This window comes from Plutella xylostella, chromosome 10 (genome assembly GCF_932276165.1).
Source record: "Plutella xylostella chromosome 10, ilPluXylo3.1, whole genome shotgun sequence".
In the NCBI taxonomy this organism is placed as follows: domain Eukaryota; kingdom Metazoa; phylum Arthropoda; class Insecta; order Lepidoptera; family Plutellidae; genus Plutella; species Plutella xylostella.
In genome coordinates, this window is record NC_063990.1 from 1,726,936 (window position 1) to 1,739,351 (window position 12,416).

General features: G+C 37.3%; 1 protein-coding gene and 1 long non-coding RNA gene across 5 annotated transcripts in view; both read left to right on the forward strand.

Annotated features, from left to right (window-relative positions):
• LOC105390148 overlaps positions 1-12,416 on the forward strand; it is a 304,252-nt gene that overhangs the window by 13,225 nt on the left and 278,611 nt on the right. The gene's annotated exons all lie outside the window — the stretch shown is intronic.
• On the forward strand, positions 2,508-4,839 carry LOC125489054. Its single transcript, XR_007266701.1, has 2 exons — positions 2,508-3,222; positions 3,468-4,839. It is a non-coding gene; the product is annotated as an uncharacterized LOC125489054 (long non-coding RNA).

Below are 12,416 nucleotides of genomic sequence, written 5' to 3' on the forward strand. Positions count from 1 at the left end.
ACTATCGATTGTCAAATCTTCTCACCCAAGAGATGCTAGCCGGGTTTTGTCGCCAGCGATACAAAATGTTTAGAGTTTAGGTACAGGCGAAGTTTTTAAAATAACGATCTCAAGCTCACATACTGCTCAAGCACATCCACATAAACACCACTGCTACACACATCACACACAACACGTCCCCGGATTTATAACAGACTAGCTGATCCCGCGCGCTTCGCTTCGCCTTAAAAAGTTTTTCCGTGGGAATTCCGGGATAAAAAGTAGCCTATGTTCTTTCCCAGGGTCTAGACCGTATGTATACCAAATTTCATTCAAATCCGTTCAGTAGTTTTGGCGTGAAAGAGTAACAGACAGACAGACACAGTTACTTTCGCATTTATAATATTAGTTAGGATGCAGCTGGTCCCTTCATCATCAGGGATCGGGGATCGCTATTTTAAAAACTCAGCCTGTATACTTTTAGGCGCAGGCCTCCGTACTAGGTACTCGTACGAATTAACTGTGTACCTGACTGACAAATAAAAAAATTAAAAAACCGACTTCAAAAAACCACTAAAATGTAAGAAATAATTTAAGGTTTACACAAATTATATGTGACAGTACAAATATACCTAAGCAGGAACTGTTCTTTTTTGATGTTGGTGCGGTGACAAAGTAATCTGAAGAAATATGGCACCAACTTCAAAAAAGAACAGTTCCTGCTTAGGTATATTTGTACTGTCACATATAATTTGTGTAAACCTTAAATTATTTCTTACATTTTAGTGGTTTTTTGAAGTCGGTTTTTTAATTTTTTAAATTATTATTTTATTTTATAGTTTTTAGTTTATTTGCAATAATTTTTAATCAAAAGTAAGATGCAAATGATTCCAAAAAGTCCTACTAATCAATACGAATCATTCAAGCCTAAACACGAAGTAGTTGCTATATACCGTTGAGGAGTTCCCTTGACTGCCTTCCGTTTCCATCATCAGATCAGCTCAAGGTCACCATCATATTTTTTTGTTATAAGAACTATATTTACGTTCTTAATTTCATTAGAATCGCTTAATATGTGCCCAAAATGGAAATTCATACCCTGTTTTTACCCCTTTACCCACCCTTGGGGGTGAACTAAAATTTTGAAAAAAAAATGGGACCACCTGGGAGCTCAATGCAATACAACAAAAAAAGAATTTTCAAAATAGGTCCATAAACGGCGGAGTAATCGGTGAACATACATAAAAAAAAATATAAAAAAAAAAAAAAAAAGATCCCGACGAATTGAGAACCTCCTCCTTTTTTTGAAGTCGGTTAAAAAAGATTTCATAATAACTAGCTTTGTCATACCCGGCGTGACTCCCAGTTCTTGTTACTTACTTAAGTATTTAGTCCGATGGCTCAGCGACCCGAAGTGGATCTTGGCCTCCGACATTAAAGTGCGCCAATCTTCTCTATTCTGTGCCAATTCTGTGGCAGACCAGTCGGGCATTTCCAGCTCTTTTAGGTCTTTGGCGACTTCGTCCTTCCAGCGGTATCTCGGCCGCCCCACCGAGCGACGCCCAGAAGGTTGACCATGTTCTTGTTGGCACAGTTAATTCGTACGAGTACTATTTGTCTGATGAAATGTAAATACACTATGATATGACGCTCCTTTCCCGGCCACAACCGTAGATCCATACCCCGAGGGTCTGACCCGGTTACCCAGCCTATCAGGGATCTCTTGTGATCCGCATACGGCTATAGAGGCGATGCGAATGCTAATTAACACTATAGATAGATCCGTTGAGTAACAGCTGGTAGGTAAACTAAATAAGGTTAAGTACAACTCAGAATAGATTGGGACTTTGTTGTAACACAGTCGACAATGATGATGATAATTGATGGCTAAAATATTAGGTTCTGATGAGGTCGGTAATTCTGACCCCTTAGCATGAATTTTCATCGTGAACGTGAAGTAGAGTTCATCGAGTAATTTTGTATGAAAATATGAACAGCGCCCCTGGCGTTCTATGGTGTTCGTGAACTTCTTACAGAATCATGGCTAAGAACACTGTCAATTGGAACTACATAATGTATGGGCACACACATACGGATACTTATAAATAACACGGTTTTTTGCAGGGGGTAGTCAATCTCTATGTCACAATTCGTAAGTTTTGAATCGCATGAAAATGATCAATGCACGACATCAATTATTTATGATTTACAATGCTTAATATGAATTCAATCAACAATTTTCATGTTGATGATGATGATGATAAGAGAGCCCAATAATTTAATTAATTATAACCTACAAGATTTCCAGTAGCCATTAATATTACGGCTATTGGATAATATTCAAGATTTATTGTCACTAAATGTAGGCAGTAGGGTTCATATCTTATAACCATCAAGTTTACTATGAAGATAAGGTATCGGTGGTAATTACACAGTAATTTGAATATGCTACTATAAATTTCTAATTTCGGATTGAGAAATAGCGCTTTTAATGTAAACCTACCTACCTAGGTTAAACCTTTTTTAAATATAACTGCACGGCTAGTATGGCCATAATAAGACAACATGTGAAGTGACTGATTAAATTGAGTCACTTTTTGATATCAGTCTTAAATGTTAGCATAGGGTGTACATGGGACTCATTTTATTTGTGTGATTCGGCATTAGTCCCAGTGACACTGTAACTTTTCTGCTCTGTGCAAATAGGTTTTTCAAATGTTATTTTTTTCCGAAAATCTCTCATTTGTGGTTGTTGTTTGTATTGTCTATGGTTTTTTGACAATTAAAATGTCACCAAACGTCAAACTTGAAGAAAATTTTGACTGTTTGGTGCTTTCGAGAGTTTCGAGTGTAATGAACTGTAATGTTTTGGTAATATTACTTTGCTTTGCGCTACCCCATGGATTCATATTGGCTCATTAAACTACTTTATTGAGTTTCTTGGACATCGTCTCATCAAATGATATACGACCAAGCTTGCTCCCGACCAAGCACGCTCAGATTCCTTGGGAGCTCCTGCTATCGGCAGCCGTCGATGCATCGGATCCCTGAGACGAAGAACAAAAACAGCATGCCACCTGACTGATGACCCACCCACTGTCTACCCGGACCCAGGAGCTAGAAGGCCTTGAGAAAAAAGCCCGGGCAGGATCCTGATGGGCGCAGCAGAATATCATCGATGCATGTCCCACGGCCTGACTGAATAATATTTATATAATCAATGGAAGGAAAAAAACAGTTAAGGTAAGTGCCAGTACCCATGACATGTTATTATAATTGGGCATATGCACACAAAACAACTTAAAAAACTTTTTTCACATGGCGCTACTTGGTCGGCTAGGCCTAAACCCTTCCTTCATTGGAAGGAAACCTGTACCCCAGCAGTGGGTACGTGATGGGTTATGATGATGATGAAGATGACAATAGGAGTCATAATCTTAGTTCATAAGTATAACTAAAATCTAATGAAACATTTTTGTTTGTTACAGAACATTGAAATTGGCTTGTAGGCAAGACGGAAGATGGTCAAAACCGGTCAGAAATTGATGGCCTAGACACGGTTGGAGAGCTCTTGTTGGCAGAAACCACCTGAAGATGGTCAGATGACATCAGCAACCTTGTGGTGATACAATGAACCCGAGCGGCACCGAACTGAAAAAGTTGAAGAACTTGGCATACATACTATGAGACCCATTTTATGACTGATATAAGCCAAGTTCAGACTGATTATTGTGATAGTTGATAACTAAGAATACCTAAATATGCTTTTATGGTGTGTGAAATAGTATACTTTTTATAATTTATTAATTAAAAGTTTAATAAATGTTTTACTTACCTAAAGAAAATATTATATTTTTATAACCGTTTAATTTAGTTGTACATGCTAGCATACCCACTTATTTTTTTATAGTTAGTGTGTAGTTGATAAATAATAAAGCCTGACTAGGGTTTGTCACTGTGGTGAAAGGATTAGTCGCTGACTACCCAGTGTGCGGATTAGAATCAGTCGCTGACTACCCGGTGTGCCGGATGTATTCAATGTACAGTTTATATGATTTACACTTCATGAACTCCACATTTAGCATTCAAACTATTCAATTAGCCACTTCATTACCTAAATACTTTGACGTGAATAGGCAAACTTAAAGTATAAGTATGGGAGACAACTGAAAATCTGTGGTTTGTTCCTAAGGGCAAACATATGCGCTGAGTTGCTTCCCTTTTGGTCTGCTTCAACACACACATTTCGCCTCTTAATTTAACTGTACAAATGTTTAAGTGGAACAAATTAATGTCTATCTAACTTATTAGCACATGTCAGCGACAGGATTTGAATCCACATCTCTTCCGTGAGGGGCGGGCGCTTACCCGTCTGAGCTAACACCGCTACATATAAGTAAAAGATATATAATTTTAGTCAAATAAAAAAGAGGATGTGTGTTTTGACAAATGTTGTTTTTGAAGCATTTTCAATGGGTTATTAGAGTCCCAGATCATCCTCCCTATAAGTATTATAGTAATTTTCCTTTCCTGCATCTCTTCTTGTAGAGCAAGGATGAAATTAACAAAAACTAAACAAATAATAATTTGTGTCACATGTTATCACCACCTTCGAACTTGAGTGATATAATGCTACCTAAACAAATGTCAAACTGAGACATGTGTGGATAAATTGGTACACCCATGTTAGGAAATAAGACAAATCTTCCAATCTCGCTGTCAAAATTGTAACTCACATCTTGTAGTGATTATTTCGTGTTGGCCATGTTAGCGTTTGTGAGGACAACTGGTATCACACAATTTGTTGCAACTAGCTGTCATTTATATCTTGTCACCGCCATACTGTGCTACGCGTGCTGGTTAGGTATATGCCACGCCCAATTGCAGTAGTTTTCGATGTATTCGAAAACTGCTATTGCTGTAAAATAAATTTTCAATCCACACAGAGTGATTGAAAATACAATATTTACAATGCCCCGTTATCGTCCAGTCAGTGGCGTAGTTGTTATGGTGTTAATGAGTGCGTCAAGAAAGTTACAACCGTATAATTTAAATGTACCTAAATAATTAAAATCGCAATAAGACAAATAAATACGTACACATCACAGTTTTTATTATTAAGGACCTAAATACTTGCAATTGTTGCATTTCTTAAGTGTTCGTGTTAATTTCCACACTGACTTATTAGCATTTATAATCACCCTTTTTGTAATGAAATGGAAAGACATAACGAGGAACACGAGGCGTGTTAAGAAGAGCTGGCTTATACAGGGTGTATCAAAAGTAGCATTTAGTACGCGAAAATGGTGAATCAGAGGGTCATTCTGAACTAAGTACTGTTGCTGTACTTACTACTTTGGAAACATTGAGCTCCCCATAGCTATAATTCACGTAACCAACAACATTTAAAATATGAAGAAGCAATAAGTAATTATTTTTTCCTGAATTATCAAAAGTTGTAGAGCAAAAGTTATTTAGAATAACACTCTTTCATCTCAGTATACCTACTTACCCTTTTTAACAGAACCTGTACATTCTCGTCACTCTCGTCAGTAATAATTAGTCACAAAGCATCTGGTAATGGGACAGCTCTGCCGATGTTGATGTGTAAATGCAAAACGTAAACTTGTAGTTAGTTAGTAGGAGTAAATTATAAATATGCATTGACATAATTATATATTACCACGTAAGGACAGGCCAAACCACTCAAGAAAATGGCACCCGCGCGTTGGCCCTAAAATAGACATTTTAAGGCCAACGGTCCTCAGTCAACAGTTGTCTGTGACGGAGAGATAGTCTTTGTTTCTTGTGATAAATATGCGTATTTTTGTTGTGAAAGGCTATCAAATATCGTATCATCCTTAATTAATAAATAAACTGTTTATTTATTAATTAAGGATGATACGATATTCCATATTCCTTTTTGACCTTCGTATCATAGTTTTTGTAGCCTTTCACAACAAAAATACGCATATTTATCACAAGAAACAAAGACTATCTCTCCGTCACAGAAAACTGTCGACTGAGGACCGTTGGCCCTAAAATGTCTATTTAAACACATTTTAAAGCGATAATTATTTTACCACCAAAGTCTACAATGGCCGCACGATGTAACCTTGTACGGACGTCCGCATGCAACTCACTCATATTATTATGTACCTACTGTCCGGTGACGGGACGGGACGGAGACGGTATAATATGAACGCACACACGTACAAGGTTGCGTCGTCAGGATAAGTAGCTCGGCTCAGTCGGCTCTGACATAGTTCCAATAAATTATGACAGATGGCAGTTATTTTGCTTGTATGAAGAAGGTTTGAGTAAAATGTTCTGAAGGGCGTATCCTTCCTTTTGAAATCATTGTAAATATGTTATATATGCCTTGACTCAGTTGAAAAGCGTTAACAAATACATTCACGAGCAATGAAAAAGTTTACTCCTAAACGGATAAGACTGGCTAAATGACGCCGTCTGCAATATTGAAGTACATTTTACTGCGCATCAGATCAGAAAGAACATTACTAACTTAAATCGTAAATATTCTGATCAAATAAAATGTTTTTCTTAATTAAAAGTTTTATAAAATTGTGGCCATTTGTTGTCGACATTTTGTAAGTTCGTGAGTGTAGTTCGGAAGGTCGCAATTGTTAGCAGAAGCGAAAAGGTACAACACAACACCGAAGTGTCCCAGCATTCCGCCAACGAGCGACAACCTCTGCATCAATCAAGTTAATGCCATTTAAATTGCAGAGAAAAACTTCATGTACTCGTAGGAATGAGGCTTTTTCTGCGCCGCAGAAGTTCAAGGGACATCTTGTTGTCAACAGTTGCATCTTTGTTCGTTTTGAACTAAAAACATTATTAGGTAAACACAAAGAGCGGTGGTAGCTCAGTCGGGTGACATGTACCGTACGTATGAGTTCTTTGAATTTATGTACAATGTATAGGCAATGTATAGGTGAGGAAACCTGCATATCTAGATTTAGCACATCAATCTAGATATGTGAACCCACCAAGCTTAGGAAGGTAGTTTAGACCTTGAGGACATGCACAAAGGTTCCATTCGGGAGAGCCAGGTGCAGAACCCACAGAGAATAGAATAGATACACCCGGCAAACAGATATCTCCTTTCATGTTATCATCGCCAGCTGGTAATACCCTGCTTACTCTCACCGACTAGAGTGTTGAGAGAATATCCTCGGTCAGGTACTACTACTAGAAATTGCTTGAGTGTTCGGCCGAGGATACTGTCTCACCACGTTACTCGGTGGGTGTAATCAGAGTTTAATCATCCACTGCTAAACATAAGACTTTCCCAAGGTATTTTTTGGAGCAACTGAGGAAAGCTGAGGACAGAATATTGTGGCACTCCTTGGGAGAGGCATGTTATGTACAGCAGTTGATAATTATAATAACATTTTTGCAATAGTTTAACTAAGTATCTTCATTATTGTTGCGTTGTGTTGACAAGTTTCTCACAGGTAAGTATCGATTCCTTTGTTACGCTCTACGAAACTTTAAAAACGGCTTGGAGTCATTCATTTATGTTAAAATTTGCATTTTTATCGTGCACACACACTTGTTTTAGTGTTTTCTTTGTCGCAAAGTAATTGTGTAGGAAACTAATGTACCTAAGAGTTACCAACTCACGTTAGCAAATGCAAACATTGTCTGTCGCTATACCTCTATAGGTATATTATCTAATTTGTTGTAGTGCATTTACTGCATTTACTTGTAATAATCATAAATAATCTAATCAAATTACCTAGATGCTATTAATAAGTACATAATAATGTTTGAATAATATTTGTTAGGTTTTAAAGTTCATGTTTTATGTCAGTGGTTTTTATTATAAATAATAAAGTAATACATTGGGACTAACATAACACTCTGGCGAAAAGTGGGTGCAGCAATGCACCTCTGTCTACCCCGCAAGGGAGTACATTAGTACAAGGCGTGAGTGCGTGTGTGTGTGTGTGTGTGTAATAAAGTAAATAAGTACGTTATGTATGTGGTTAAGTATTCCTTTTTAGCATCAGATAAGTAAGTACACCGTATTCTTTCCATGTTTATACCACCAGTAAGAGCCTAGAACCATTTCACCCCGCGATTCACAGCACGCGTCCGTGTGAACCGCATACCTATTACGTAATGATACCTGCATCAGAACGGCCAATTTGGTCGTACCTTGAACTTCTCTGAACCTGCACACTCGGGCCCCGGGGCTGGAGGGTGAACCGCTACGCCATTATGGAAATATCAGGTATTTTAAGCTGAAAAGGTTTCCGGGGTACCGGTAAAGCAGTCTTTGCATTTTTAGAAGTTTCTTGCTGTTTGTCAAAAATAAGCTGTTTGGCTTGTTTTAGCCATAGCTTAGCTGTAAAAGAAGATTGTTATAAACTGTTCCCACGCCAAATAAAAAAATCAGGTTTTTATACATAATCAATACACAGGGTGTTGCAAATATGGTAAACAGGAAGCTGAAAGATAATGACTCAGAGGATCATACTACTCACGCTGTATAGTTATGATTGATCAGAGTGTTCTTCCCAAATTTCAAAATATCATAACTTTACCGCAGTACTCACAGGCATATTTCTTTTCAGGTAACGTGCCAAATCCAATAGTTCCAGGGGGGTCACTCTATATGACGAAAAACGAAATTTCGTAGCGCTGCTGCGCGAGCCACGACTCTATCTCGTTGTATGAAACGTGCCGATTGCACGACAGCTCTCGTTCGTTCGATTTTCGTCAGTATAGAGTGACCCTCCTGATCCGTGTGGAAGGTTCTCGAACGTTGGAGAGCGAGCGCGGGAAATGAAAATACGAAGCTGAAAGCTAAGTGATATTCTAGTGGAGCCTTTGTGAGTGGAAATACTCGTAGCATGATTTCCAGATTCTTATGAGAATAATCGAAAAACCCGATCACATACCCGCACCTCTGCCTACCCCGCAAGGGAGTACATTAGTACAAGGTTTGAGTGTTTATATTATATTGTATACTAGCTGTGCCCGCGAGCTTCGCTTCGCCTTAAAAAGTTTTCCCGTGGGAATTCCGGGATAAAAAGTAGCCTATGTTCTTTCTCAGGGTCTAGACCATATGTATACCAAATTTCATTCAAATCCGTTCAGTAGTTTTGGTGTGAAAGAGTAACAGACAGACAGACAGACTATTATATATTAGTTAGGATTAGGATACCTGCTTGTTATTGACACATTTTTGCTCAATGGCTCCGAATTTACTCTTGCTCCTTCGGCTAAAACAAGAACACCAAGATCTATTTATCTATAGGTCTTGTATCTTCTCTATCTATCAAAATATAATAGTTTCGTCTAAAATAAGTACATGACTGTCTGTACATTGAATATAATTATTACATGAATAGAATCAAAGTTTAGGTTCAATGGTTAACGTTAATATGTTTTACAAAAATAAATAAAAAAGAATTGTTAGCCGTATGAAACTGGCCACTTCCTTGGCGAGCTAGAGTTTTCCGATGATTTATGGTAAACGCGTTAGCACATTTGTTTAGACCAGGGGTCGGCAAGTAGTTTTAGGTAGAGTCCGGATATTGGTCGAAAAATTTTAAAAGGTCCAGAAAAAAAACAACTGATAATAATTAAAGTAATTACAGCTATTTAATACTAAAATTAGGGAGAAAAATTGCATCGGCGGTCTTGAGCCAGGTTTTTATAGCTTGGTTCTCGTGAAGAACAGCTAATTCGAGTGTCTTCTAAGTGAGCGTCTGTTAATCTCAAACAATATTTGTTTTTTCGAAAAATTCTGAACATTTTGAAAAAGATGTATACGTCCATTTCATGTGACGCCTTTGGAAATAACTTGGCAGTAAAGACTTTTGCTTGGCAGCCACATCTGTCCATTCGGCGGCTGCATCAACTTCAAAGGGTGACTTAAGAAACAGAGATAGCTTGCCCATCTCTGCAAAGTCTTGGAACCTTGTGGTTGTGGCGTATTCGTTGCTAAGATCGGCCAAAACTTCTGTAAACACTGCAATGTCTTCTTCAGAGTTCTCCTTATTATAATTATTATGGTCGTCGGAGAAGCTATAAGTACCTATGCACAGAGCGCGCGCGGCGGCTTGACGGCGGCGTGGGCTTCGCGGCAGCGCGATGTTTTTGATCGATATCGATGTTGTAAAACAGATTAATTAGATTAGGTAGGTGCTAAGTTAGATTGGTTCAAAATATTACGTATTTATTTATACTTGACAAGCCTACATCACAATATTTGGCGGTCCGAGGTTCAACCTTTCGCGGTCCGCAAACGGACCGCGGTCCGCCTGTTGCCGACCGTTGGTTTAGACCCTTTTCATTTATCCCACGTCAAGAACCAGGGGCATATTGGGATAGTATACTTACTTTGATTTACGACTTCGGTGAAAAAGTACCTCAAAGATGGTGGTTGTTCTTATTTCGTTAAATCCTATTTTTTGTATACCTACTTAAAGAAGTCTCGTATATTACATTTCCTATATGTGTTATGGATGCAAATATCTAAAACAATTAAGGTTAATGAATTAAGTAGGCATATCATATATTTTTATATTAATTGTGTTTGCTTAGACTCCATTTTTCCACCCAGCCAACGAAACTGTAGTGTGTACTAATAACTATTATTAAAATTTATAAACAGTATTCCTTTCAAAATGCATAACAGAAAATTCGCAAGCCATTGCTAATCCAATTTACGTATCGCTGAAAAACAGAGTCCATAATCTTCTTCAGAAGGTACTCAGTTAACTAGGTCACAGCTAGCAGGGCTATAATACAGGGTGGCCCATTTAGATCTCACTGTGATATCGGTGTGGATATGTCTGAAAGTATAAATTATTGGATTGATCTATGAACAATGCCTGTTAATGACCATGAAAATTTGGATACTTACATAGAAACAGCATACATCCCAACTAACATCGTAGCGTTAAAAAAACTCTCATATAACTTGTATAATGGTTCCATTCGAAAATTAAAGTGTTAAGACATAGCTGTATAAGAGTGTAGGAGAGTGCTCTAACTCACTTATAACCACGAAAGAGGCCCACGATTTTGAGAGTAAAGGCTTTAGAAAGTCTGTAAAACGGTGTCATTGAAGTGTTTAAGTTATAGAAAGCCTGTAGTACGGTGTCATTGAAGTGCTAAAGTTACTATAGAAGAGTGTTTAATCACTCTCAGCTAGAACTTTTACCGGTATAGTTGTAGTTGTATAATGGTTATTTGACACCCTGACTCTTATTTGTTTGGTAAAAAAGGGTTAAGTGAGTATGTTACCGTTTTTCGAATACACTTTTACCATACAAGTTGTATGTGTTTGAAAATAATAGTGTCAACAGCAATCATACGCGACAGTATTAAAGTGACAGTATTGATTAATACTAAATAACAGTAAATATAATATATTAACTAGACTTAACATGTTTTGTGAATTGAAAATAATATGCCATTGTAATTTTACTGTAATGTATACCATATTTCCCACCTCAATTTTAATGCGCTCCGAATTTATTAAGGATTTCAAATGAAACATAAGTAAATATAAAGTAGACGACTCATTTTTGTATTTTTTTGTATCCTTGCTGTATGTCCATTAGTTTCATAAATCGATTGGCATGACTGGAATGACAAAATTCACAAAAATAGGTAAGTATTTTAAAGCAAAATATTGTTTATCCCAGCAATTTATAGGTTAGGTCGCCAATGCAAATGGCGAACTTACATTTAAGACATATAGACTCACGTAAGTCATCTATTACACTTTTTGAAATAGACCACCCTTAGCCAAGGGTATTATGCAGTCTAAGTCGATCCGCACAGTCTTGCTTAACACCGTTACTTTTACAGTCTACTTGCCTAACGCTATAAGCGTAAGTTAAGTTAACCTTAAAGATTAAAACTGCATTGTTGAGTTTTCCAACACTGTAAGAATCTTGTCTTACTGCACTCTTGACAAAATCTCTTTTATAACCAATTCCTGCAGCCTAAATTCAATATGACACCTAAAGATTTATATGAGTATTAAAGGAAAGCACTTAACAACCATAAGTGTTAACAGGTGTCAGTGAGCACTCTTGTATAGCTTTAGGTTCTAGAAACAGTTTAAACCTATAACATCTTAATTATAATTGCTTTGACTAATACCATTTTAAAACTTAAACCTGCTGTTAACACTAATTTCATTTTTTAACTCATCTTTATCGCTTTATGTTAGAACCGAGATAATTATAACACAGTTATACAGGTTAAAGTTTTAAAAATAGCTGTAACTGAGGGTAAAATGTTTGTTGGGATAGGTACTAACATAATTTATATGAAACAAGGTTGCATCTAAACTTAACGTGATTCGTATATCAGATCATACAAAGGACGTATATCATACAAAGGAGTCACTTTACCTTCAGTAAAATGAAGTTCGGGGGTTG